The following is a 12,152-nucleotide window of genomic DNA, read 5'->3' as shown; positions in this document are numbered from 1 at the left end:
AGGACGGAACAAGACGGAAGGAAGATACATTAATATGCTGGTTGTGACACTGCGCTACATTATAATGTAAATTTCATGAGAAGCTTATGTTTTGTTCATAGATTTTTACAAGACATTTTGTTTTTTTTTTTAAATTGAAACCCCAAATTACATAAAAATTACATAAATAAAATGAAATAATGTAAAATCAAATATAAATTCCAATTCAAACAATATCTACAATATTAAAGCTGAGTAAACTGAATATTATGTAAGTTTGCTGTTATTGTTGTATCCATGGAGATAATATGCAATTGACAATTTGAGCTATTTAAATATAGCCTTCCTAAAAGACACAAAGATAAGATTGAACTGCTTGATACCTGAGGTCAGTGGGCCAGGCTCATTAAATCAATAACTTGAAAATGTGTATTTTTTAAAGTATCCACTAGAGGTCTCCTAACTACATTCCCATAGAGGCTGTTTTCCTGTGTGTACTATACAGTATATCAGAGGCAATCCTCTACTCGGTGTCCAGTGCCCATATTATTAAATAATTTCCACAACTGAATGTTTAGTCACAGAAAAGCATTAATAAAAAGCAATTCATCAAGCTATTTGGCTTGATTGTTTAGACTATAGTAAACACAGCTTAAGTGATTATGATGTAAAACAGCTGAGCTAATTCGAATTACACAGGTAAAATGAGAGAAAGAGGCCACAAGACGAGATGAAGCCCTTTTTATTAGCAAATAAAAAAGTAAACAGGCGCCAGCACAACATATTGTTCAACATTACAGCTATGTATGAAATGCTGAGTACACACGGACCTGAGAACATGATTTTGCTTTTGTGTGCAGTATTGAAACTGTCAACAACAAAACGACTAGCAGCAGGAACAATATACTCTACGTGATCATGAAACAGGACCAACAGCCTAAAACTGAAGGCACAAAGTCCTCTGTTAGTTTGCATCACACATGACAGCTCACTCCCTTCTTATTCCCTCTCATCAGTGTAATACTTTACCGTCATTCACACGCATTGGCTCTAATAACCTTGGGCTGTGCCATCAACAGAGGCAGGATGAAATGTCCCACAGCGTGTCAACCGGGCTGTTCGCTGGCACTTGCAGTCTTTTCATTTTTCTGCCTTGTGATAGAATTTGTATCTCCGGGAGTTAAGCCTTGCACCACTTATCAGTGGATCCATTCAGTTGTTTGGTAACTCAGGGGGATTGGTAAAAGCCTGACCTTGGCCGCTCTTTTCCCTGCCTTTCAGCTCCACGGGCCCCATACAGTATTGCCACATGAAGTGCGTGGCCCACCTCTTCTTTTGGCTTATTAGTTCCTCATTGTTTAACTCGTAAATGTTATTTTTGCCAATCATCTTCCATACAGACGGTCCTTACAGACGTTAAGTGTGGGACCTGCCAGATCAAGAGTCTCGTTATGAGTTTTCTGCAATTTCCAGTGCAAGTTAAGAAAGGAATCATTTAGGAATCACTGTTGGCTTGGTATGTTAGTGTATATTCTACTTCCTCGGGAGAGACTGGGAATTTGAGTCAATTTCTTGTCTTGATACTGCTTATATTCTCTATGTGAACTTAAAGGGGTGCCTGAAGTCTCTCCATCAAAAAACATTTCGGGTAGGTTGCAAATATACAACATGTATATGTAATTGGGGCTTTACATTAAAACAAAGAGAAAAGATTTGCATCACTTTTAATGAGGAAATGAAACTCTGGTGCCATCAGGATCAGTTTGTCAGAAGATTTTTTCATCAGCATGACGAACCAGTGCCTGGAAATCGCCTTTTTTTCCCCCCTTAGTTTCATTTTGAGATTTCCACTGAAAATTGTGCATGCAATCAATGCAATATGCATTACATCAGATTTTGGGAGAAGCTGGATCTCAAGTAAACTAAAATTAAATGTACAATCAAAATGATAACTTTTAAAATAGACAATGCAAGCTACTACAGCTTTCATTGGGTAAAATAAATTTGTTCTAGCCTTTCATTTCCACTTTATTCAACAACCTGATTATGGATATAGCTTATGTTCATGTCACAAGGGCCTCTCTACTGCAAGGGTTTGTAAAGGTAGATGTGACTAGACATCTACTGTTCAGAGTCCCAGTTGAAAAAAGAACAGACGGGCCGTAATGAAATGTCTAGGTTGCCCTTTGCCCAGCCTGCTCCTCATGGAAGACTGACCTCCATTACTTATCACCACATGATCTTAAATAGAAGCTACAAAGAATGATATTTAGAGGCTGTTATCTTTACTGAATCAAAGCAAAGCCAATAAAAACGTTAAATCTCAAGGACGGGGCCATAAACAGTGAGGACCCTGAGTCCGGTCATTTTTTATTTTCCTTTTTGGTTTCTTTTTATAGAAAGAGCAACAAACTCATAAATCAGAAAAAAAATCTAACAGGCATTTGGTGTTCATTAACCTTCCATACTGTGAGTAAATATCAAGGACTTTGATTGAGCTGGAGAAGTTACAGTGTAATGAACCCCTTTGGTTGCCTTAGATACCACTTGGTTTTTTTTTCCTTATGATGTTTGTAAAATATTACTGCAGAAACTGCCTGAGATACTGTCATGAAATATCAAAAGTCACTGGTAAAGTCAATAGTAAAGTACGTAGACGGCATACTGGTCTGATTTGACATAAATGAACCCTATAGCTGCAAAAACTCATATATCTCCCTGATGCTTCTGGGTTGGATGTACCTCAGGACATCAGACAGCCAAGATTTGTCAACCTGGCTGTGTGTCCTCTGTCCCTTGTCCCTTGCAGTTACTTGATATGCGCATACTTTCATCAAACACCAACTTCCCTCATTTTCAGTTTAGCAGTGGACAGACAGGTTTTAGGCTTAGCATAAACAGATAACATTTCAAAAAAAAAAAAAAAAACATTGCAGCTCTGCTGGCCCTCACCAACAGAGCTATCAGCCAGGACGGATCAAGCCACGCCCACGGAGGACACTCTGTTAGTCACAGTGACAGCAATAGGTCATTAAATCGTGGGACCATGGTGACAAACAGCAGAATTGGTGGTGCATTCTGGGGCAGACAGCTGAAGGTAAAAAGACATGCCCAAACGCTGCCCAAACCTTAGCCATGCATGCAGACACCTTGTGTCTCATACACCAGGATGAAGCCTCACTCTGTCATGCTCAGACCTGATAATTTCATGCTTTAGAGCATAGCTCTGTTTTTTTTTTTTTTTTTTTGCTAACTTTAGATCTCTGTGCCAAAGATCGTGGATGTTATCTACACCTGCCTTTGTGAAGAGGAATGCAGCGTATCCCTGTCCTACACCACGCCCCCTCTAAATTTTACACATTGAACTTTGTTCACCTCGATGTCTTTGTATGAACTCTGCTCACCGTTGATTCCATGCTCACAAACAATGAAAACGTAGGGCAGAGGAATACCAGAGGGACAAATGTTGCAACATGTTCCTAATTAGAGGGTGTGATATGCCAACTAGTCTTCAGTTTGCTAATCAAATACGCTTTTGTGTGCTTGATGGTAATGTTATTCTATACGTAGGAATCCGTGTGAATTGTATGTTGACTCCTTCATGGAAAATGTAATGTTTGTTTATTTGATGTATTCACATATGGTGCGTGAAACTGTAATATTTGTAATGCATTTTAGAGATGAATCACATCAACTGAATGAGTTGTCTCAGTTCATTTCTACCAACAGCTTCATTTTCTTCCTTTGAGAATCTATCCAAATTTGTTGGATTATTTATCTGCATTGAAGTGGCCCAATTACAGGTCAAAGAAGTCCTCATACGTTCAGGGATTTGTGGGTACGGTGGCAGGCAGATTACCATAAACTGATGATGTGTAGGAAACTATTTCTCCCCTAGTGCTACATGAAAGTACAAATTGTTCCACGGAAGTTCAAGGTTGCAGTGCTGTAATATTTGTGGACAATGTGAATTTGCTTTGTACAATGCTGTGAAGGTTATAGTATAGGGTTATAGGGTTTAAAAATCTGAACATGACTTATGAACATTTTTTAGCATGTTTTTGTTCCTATTTAGTGGTATGAATAAGTATGGAAAGGATGTCTGTCATGTCAGAGTACTGTGTACAAAGCAAAAGTACATTCCTCCTTCACCCTTAAGAAGGATTTCATTTTGTTACACAACACTCTTGAAATCATTTCACTTTACACTGCAGATACAAAGAGTTACGTAACAATAGCACCTTTCACTTTTATGTCATTTTGTAATGTATTCGGTTTTTGAATGTGCATTTCGAGAGGCGCCATACTAGCTCAGCTAATTACCAGGGTCAAGTCATTGACAAAAAAAAAACACATCTCAGAACTCTTGACATTTTTGTACAGGCATACGTGTTGTATATATGCTGTACATATAAAGTTTCTGGTTTGATTCCCTGCTGGAGTACTGCTGCTCTACTCTTGGGCAAAGTACTTAACCCAGAATTGCCTCTGTTAAAATCCAACTGTTCAAATGGATCACATGTAAAACTGTAACCTATGTAAATCACCCTGGATAAGAGTGTCTGCTAAAATGAAAATAATTTAATGTAATAACACACACACACACACACATATATTTATATATATATATATATATATATATATATATATATATATATATATATATATATATATATATATAATATATACAGTATATAGTGCACTGATAAACATAATAGTGACTCTTTGTGCCAACAAACCAATGGGCAAAGCAATTTGCTCTGCCACTGTGGGTTCTCATTCGTTGTTGGTTGGTGACACAGCTGACACTGAACTCAGGCTGCAGGGATCAGCCTGTGCATAAGGTGAGTGTCTTTCTGAATTAGCCACTCAGGAGCCTGGATAAGGCATTTAAATGAATGTGTTTTTTAAAATATACCGACAGGTAAATAATGCATTATGTTTCTCGGGCACATCTTTACTAAACTAGAACAGAATACACAGTGACTTATGAATTAGGCAGGAAAACTGGAGCGCGCATAAAGATGGGGCCTTGAGGCAGCCGTGGCTTCTTTTCTGACAAAAAATTACAAGAGTTCCCTTTTTGTACTCACAGTCACAGGTGCAGACAAATGTGAAAATTGCCCTGGATCACATCCATGCTTGCATAACTGCAAACCATTTACACTATACATTGTGTGGTACAAGTACACTAGTGACTTAGATTTGTTCCAAGATTAATTAATCAATTGAGGCTACCAAAAGATAGCCATTGGCCGCCTGCAAGTGTATCAAATGACTGCATTTGCCTCACTTCAGCGCTCCTGCACAACTGCAGAGGTTATTTCCTTGAGACAAGCCTGATGTGCAACTGGCAATTTAATAGTTTTGAAAAGCCTCTCTGCAGCTGGCTATAAAAAAATTGCCTGCCTTCAATGGCCTTCAAAAAAATGCACGCACAGCATCATAACACATGTAGTTTTCTTTACTCTGAGAATATTGATTGGGTCATTGCATCATCTAGTTGAAGGAGACTGAAGCAAACTGTCATGAAAATACACACATCTGAGTGCATGCCTTTTCGTTTTGTTCTGTGTCTTCATCCAGGCCTCTGTTATCAGCAATAACTGTTCACCTCTGCAAGTTCAAGTCAGGTAGAGCATTTTTGTCTGGTAGAATGTCAACAACTGTGAAAGAAACCCCCCTCCCCTCTCCCCTGAGACCTGTCCTGTTTTAGCAACTTAATGTATCCTGAACCTACATTTATGATTTATGAACTGCGAATTACTCAAGCGGTATTTTTCCGACGCAGTTTATTGCTCATTAACTTTAACAGGGAGCTGTGGGACAGTAGTGTCTCAGACAGGCTGAAACACTGAGCGGCTGATAAAAATCTCACAGACTTCTCAACGTAAACATGCAGCAGTATAACCTGGACTAATGTTCCAATCTGCCCTAACAGGTTCTAGCAGCAGTCTCATTGTTTTTACAATTCCAGTATTTCAAAACAGCACACACGTTACGTGCTTGAGTGAAAAATGCAGAAGTATCATGTTAATTTATCTGTGTTCATTTTGTTATTTAGCCCACTAGAACACCAAATGGCATTGCACGCAAAATAAATGACATTAAGAGCTGTGTATTTGGCACGGTCTTAAGAGACAATACTGTAATCTTTACCTGTGGTGTAATCATGACATGATACTGTAAGAAGTAAATGTTAAATTTTGAAGAGAAACATATTATGAGGTTTACAGAGACCGTGCCTGCACCTCAGGGTGTTTCATTTCTTCCTATGTGGAGGAATGCAGTTCGTGGTACGGAGCCAGAAATCTCTGACATGGCCGAGCCCAGGATTGACACTATCACAGCAGGGCCATCCAGTGAGCAGGCGGGAGAGGTTGCAAGAGTGGGAGGGGCATAGCAGTTGATTCTGAGGGGGCCCTGGTCAGGGGGTGCGGTGGGGGCAGGGCCAGAGAGGGCTCAAGGAGTTGTCTGGTGGGCTTGCAGCTCCCAATGTGAACATGGGGCCCGTGATATGACTATGCTTAGTCTAGTTAACAGCTGTAAGGTTAAATGCACTTAGATAGGAGATAAGGTGCCTGTTTTTGTTTCTGTGTGTGTGTGTGTGTGTGTGTTTGTATGTGCGTGTGTGCATGTGTGTGTATGTGAGGCAAGGGGGTGTTCCAAATCATCACTCTTTTTTTTTTCTACTTTTTTTCCCCCTAGAGTATGTCCTTGTGCAATCGCAGCTGATGAAAGACGAGGACAGAAATACACTGAGATTGGCAGCAAGGAAAGAGCTATTTTCAAAACAGGGAGCAGAGTGATAGCAAGACAGTTCCAACTCATTCATTGATTTACATTTTCAGTGTTACAGTGTTCAGATGAAATGATATATATATGTGTGTGTGTGTATATGGCTTGGCTTCACAACAGCCGAGGTGGTCTCACGGTGATTTTAAAGTAGTGCAGAGACAGGTTATATTGCTATTACACACCCAAAGAAAGTGCTTATATTCATATTTCATCCTACTGCATTAACAATGCCATCATATTTACCTTTTACAAAGTTATGCAAATGACACGACAAAGCAAATGACCAAGAAAGCGAGTGAAGTGCATTCTGACATGTTACAGAGCTCTCCAAACATTTATTTCTTTCCACTTTCTGACAGCAATGATGATATCTGCTTCTTATCATGGTGATTGTGAGGGCCACAGCCAGGTAATAACTGTGTTAATCTTGGATTATAGTTCTAAAGTACATTGGTTGATTAAAGCCTATGAAATATCTTCCTCATATGTGCCCAATGGTCAAACTGTCAGCTGAGTGGAAATAGTCTGTCTTCTCACATCTTACAGACTTCTATTATACAATTGCACTAAGCCCTCTTTCTCAGGCACACACATGCATGAACATACACGCACACACATGCTCACAGACAGACGGGTCCACGCACTTGTTTTTCTATGTAAAAAAAAAAAAAATCAGCATACAATAAGTTGGGAAAAAAATAAGAACATTTAGGTCTTCCTGCTTTTATTTTCAGATGGGCAGCATGCTGTGTATCCTCTGTTTTAAAAGTAAAATACCACAGATCACTGGGGGAAAAGCATAGCTGTGGGTGTGCATTTTTTCCAAGACAAAAGAATTCGACCTAAGTAGGCATAATTTAATTTTATCAGATGGGAAATGTACACAAGCATATTGCTTCCCAGCAACAAAGCCTCTGTCTTTCTTATGTTGCAACAGACATTCCCAGTGTTATATGGGTTCATATGTTTCGGCAATATGAGAAAATATTTCCTGCACTGAGGAATTTCCTCAGTGATCTATACTGTGTGTTTTTTATTTAATCTGAACTGCTCAATACAAAGTCAGTGGTTACAGTGTCACTCTAGCCACTACATTAGTAACAACTGTAACATTTCCTTTGCAAACAGAACAAATTGTTTTGTTTTTTTCATCCATAGAGACATATCTTGTGAATGCAATTATTCCGAACAACTGTGATTCATGCATCCGGTGACATTTGTGGCCCCTAAAGGTCAGCACAGTCCAGGCACTATTTCTGCCTAAAAGACCCACAAGAGAGAATACCAAATAAAGTACAGCGTGATCTGCAAAATGGTGAGGGCCGCACTGACTCACTCCTCCGTCCATCTACAGCTATAGCACTGGGGTCTGGACTGCTGGACAAAAGTGGGGTGATGTGGAGGCCACATTTTCCAGGCATTCATTCAGGTTAAGGTGACATGAGTCAGTGACTCAGATGAATTGAGTACAACTGCAGACATTATTGACATCTCCCTTCAACAGACAAAACCAAAACAAGAATCCCAGAATGAAATGCAGTTCTCCTGTTTCACAAACACTTTGTCCTAACAAAGTGCAGTTTTTAGACTTTGGCTCCTTCAGTGAAAAGGTGGTAAAATGTACCCAGAGGACTTAAAAAATATTCAGTATTGAAACCTCTGAAAACTCGATGCTGGTTTTGGTTTATGTAAATCTCCTCTTCTGTCTTCAGCACATAATAACACCTTACAGGTCTGACCTTACAGCTGTGCAGTGCTACCACAGTTGTAATGTATTATTATCACTTTAACCTGAGCTGTAAAATTTTGTTCAATCCAGTAGAATTCTGTTAATAGAATGACCTTCATATACATTGTTCTGTATGAGTCTTTTGTTAAATAAACCTATAATGAAATCTTGGTACTATCCACTCACCATGTTTTTTTTAATATCTAGGTTTTAACTGTTCTCGGATCTCAGAAATATTGATTAATAATTTTTAGTCACTTTCCCCATTTCCAATTCCATTTCAACTATGCTGGAGGTCAGCTATTGGCGTTGTGGATGTCATAGGGCTGGTTTTTCAAGAAAGTTGGGTTGTGTGATAAGCAGTCAGTTTTCATTCAGTGCTCACTGGTTTTCTCTTTAAATTAATGAATGCAGGGGTCTGCTGCTGTGTATCATTTCATCTAGAAGGTTATGGGTTTAAATCCTATTTGGGACACTGCTGTTGTGTCATTGAGTAAGAAACTTAGCTTAAATGGCTTCTGTAAGTGTCCAGTTACATACAGTAAATGATTATATGTAAAATGTAAACCATGTTCCCCTCAGTATGGACATCTGTAAATAAATAATTTGTTGAAACCACTGATGGTTTTCCTGCTCATTTCTGTTAAAGGTAAGAAATGAAGGATTCCCAACACTTGTGAGAAGTACTTATGTAGTCACACCTGAGAAGATGAATCAGGTTTGTTTGTCAGCCATATGACAACATGTTTTAAAATTAAGATTAAAACAGTAGTGTACAAAAATACTTTACTAAAAAGACAACACAGGTTTAAATAACTCAGACTATGAATGTAGAAGTTAATCTAACATTTTAAGTAAATGGTTGGAATTGCTCCAGATTTAGCACAATAGCTCATTATTCACTATTATTTTATTATTAGTATTTGCTAATTATTTCTAATTGCATCTGTTATGTTTTTTCTTTAATTAATGTTGTTATGTAGCATATAAATGAATATGGTCCACAGTAGTGATTGATTTGTGCACATAGAAGGGGATTGTGTCAGAAAAGTACATTTCTTCTGTGACAGATCTCACAATTTTCATTTATGGCAACATACTGTATTTGCCACATCAGTTTATGACAGCAGACTGTCTTCATTATTTTCCTATATCTGATTTACAATCTGGTGAAACCGGATTCAGTAATGCAACTTCAAAGGATATTTAGGATATACATCATTATGGAGGGCAATCTTTTAATGATAGGTAAATCCAAAAATCTGATTATTGCAGCTGCTATGAAAACAGCTGTTGCTTCATTAATTTTCTTCCACATCAACAAATACAATTGACTTGACACTCTTTATGATCAGCAACTGTTCATTGACTAGATCCAAGTGAAGTCACTATTCTGTAAGTCTGCACCACTGAACTCAATGATTACTGAGGATTTGGCTATGAAAACATAGAAAAGGTTTGGTTTTATAGGGCTCTGCTAAATTTGGTGGTTTAGTAGAGTCATCTCCACAGTTTTAATTAAAACAAAAAAAACAAGAGTGACTGTATGCGAGGAAGAGTATGCAACGTGTTCAGTTCTGACATTCCTACTCACTCCCATTTTGAGGGAGTGCTTCAGAATACACATGAGAACAGAGTGCAACTGAGTTTGTATGCAAATTACCACAAATCTCTGCACTTACCATAAAGTTCAGAGGAAGATTACATCATCAGAAATAGCTTTGGGGTTGATTTTATAATGGAGGGAGGAATGTCATATAACTTGAGTGCTCTACATTTGCGAAATTAAAGTTATAACTGTGAGATAACGTCTTACACTGTTATAAAATGACTTGTCCTTATGTGTTGCATTTGGACTCTCTCCAGTCTGGTTCATAATCAAAATGCTCAAAGATGGAAAGTTTAACAGTTTCAAGTTGGAACAGTGATATCAGTTAATGCCTTACAGTTATTTTCAATGATGATTTGTACAGAAATAAAGAGGGAATGCAAGATTTCTCTCAGAAACAGCTGTGGGATACAGCACTTGGCAGTGAGTCCAAAATATTGAATTTTTGTCAAAACAACAGTAGATATAATAAGTAATGTTTCACAATGGACTGCTCCAGATGAAAACCAAAAACTTCCAGCTTTGAAAGAAGATAGCTTACACAAACAAAGCCATCTTTTAATAATATTGATGTTGTTAATGTTATATTGATCAGATAGAAATCCATATCAAATCATTTTAAAACAGCAAGCATGTATAGTTTTGTTTGAGAATTGCATACATCTACACAGGACATAACCATTGGTATACGATGTATAAGATGTTGAGGATGGGTATAAAAGGTTCATTAGTGGGTCTCTACTAATTTATGTAATATAATAGACTTAATAGACTAATAGATAGGCAGGGTCTTTCTTAGATGCATGCCTCAGACTATCTGATACTTGGTCATCAGAGCAATGTCCTGTCCTTGCAAACCAACCATTACATAGCCATGGTGTTTGGTACTTTTTCCATTCCTTCACTTGAAAGGGTCTCTCCTGTGATGAGAGAAGGCAGAAACTTGGCAAAAATCCAGGGAAGGTTGTATGCATTTGACACTCACAGGTATTACTGCCCATGGGGGTATTCTGAATTAAATTAGAATTTTGTTTACATTAGGTTTGAAACATTTTTTAACTCTACTGGGACTTCATTACTCATGGGTTGACACAACAAAACAGCAACTTATTATTCAGCACAATGGCATTTTCTCCAGTGGGTAATGCTGGTTGACCTACTTTTAATGGCCATAAATTTCTCTTGGTTTACAATTGGCATTGACAGAATGCTTAAGGTTGGCATGACTGTTACTGTGCCAGCAATTCATGTGGAATTTGCCTTTGAAGGGATTGCAGTATTATCTTTTCAGTTTGCTTTCATGTATTGTTTTCTTAAAACATACACATGAACACATATACATATATACAATTTTAAAAACATAATTTCGGCACTTACTCATATTGTGTCAAAAAGGAATCATTTTTGATACAGCCTTGCCCAGGAAGGTAGGCTCCACGGTCAAAAGCTAAGCTTTGTAAACTTTGTACACCTTTTGTTCCAGCATATAAAGGTTTTACACACTGAATGTTTCAAGCATTAACGGCTGCTCTTAGGGTGTAGGTTGATGAGTATTTCACATTCCTTGGCCAGATAGAATCTTCTGGAACAATCAGTTCTCTTAAGTGTACCTTAAGGTCTTGTCAGCAGAGCTTATTGTGCAGGCAATTATTTTTTATTATTTTAATCTTTAAATTATTTTTATTAATTTTGCCAAAACGTTACTCAGGAAAATGTGGACATACTAGTCCTAAAAACAACTTTCATAAGAGTAATAGTTACTCTTATTCTGCATTTGTCATGCTTTCTGACAAACATTTTACCAAAATACTGACATGAAAAGTTTTCCTTTCCTTTCCACATTGCAAACTGCATTGAAAAAGAAGTCTGACAAGGTATGACATAATTATTTTTTATTCTTAAGCTACTGGGAGAGCAAAAATATATCAATAAATGTTAGGAATATACCTGTGAGAAAATAGGCTTGGTCTCTAGGTAAAAACACCTTTCATCAACTGTACTTAGCTGTAGGGTTGAACATGAGCTCTGCTTGCAGGT

This window comes from Megalops cyprinoides, chromosome 13, assembly GCF_013368585.1.
Source record: "Megalops cyprinoides isolate fMegCyp1 chromosome 13, fMegCyp1.pri, whole genome shotgun sequence".
Taxonomy (NCBI): Eukaryota; Metazoa; Chordata; class Actinopteri; order Elopiformes; family Megalopidae; genus Megalops; species Megalops cyprinoides.
The sequence above is the reverse complement of the archived record's forward strand: the minus strand, read 5'-3'. Positions refer to the sequence as shown.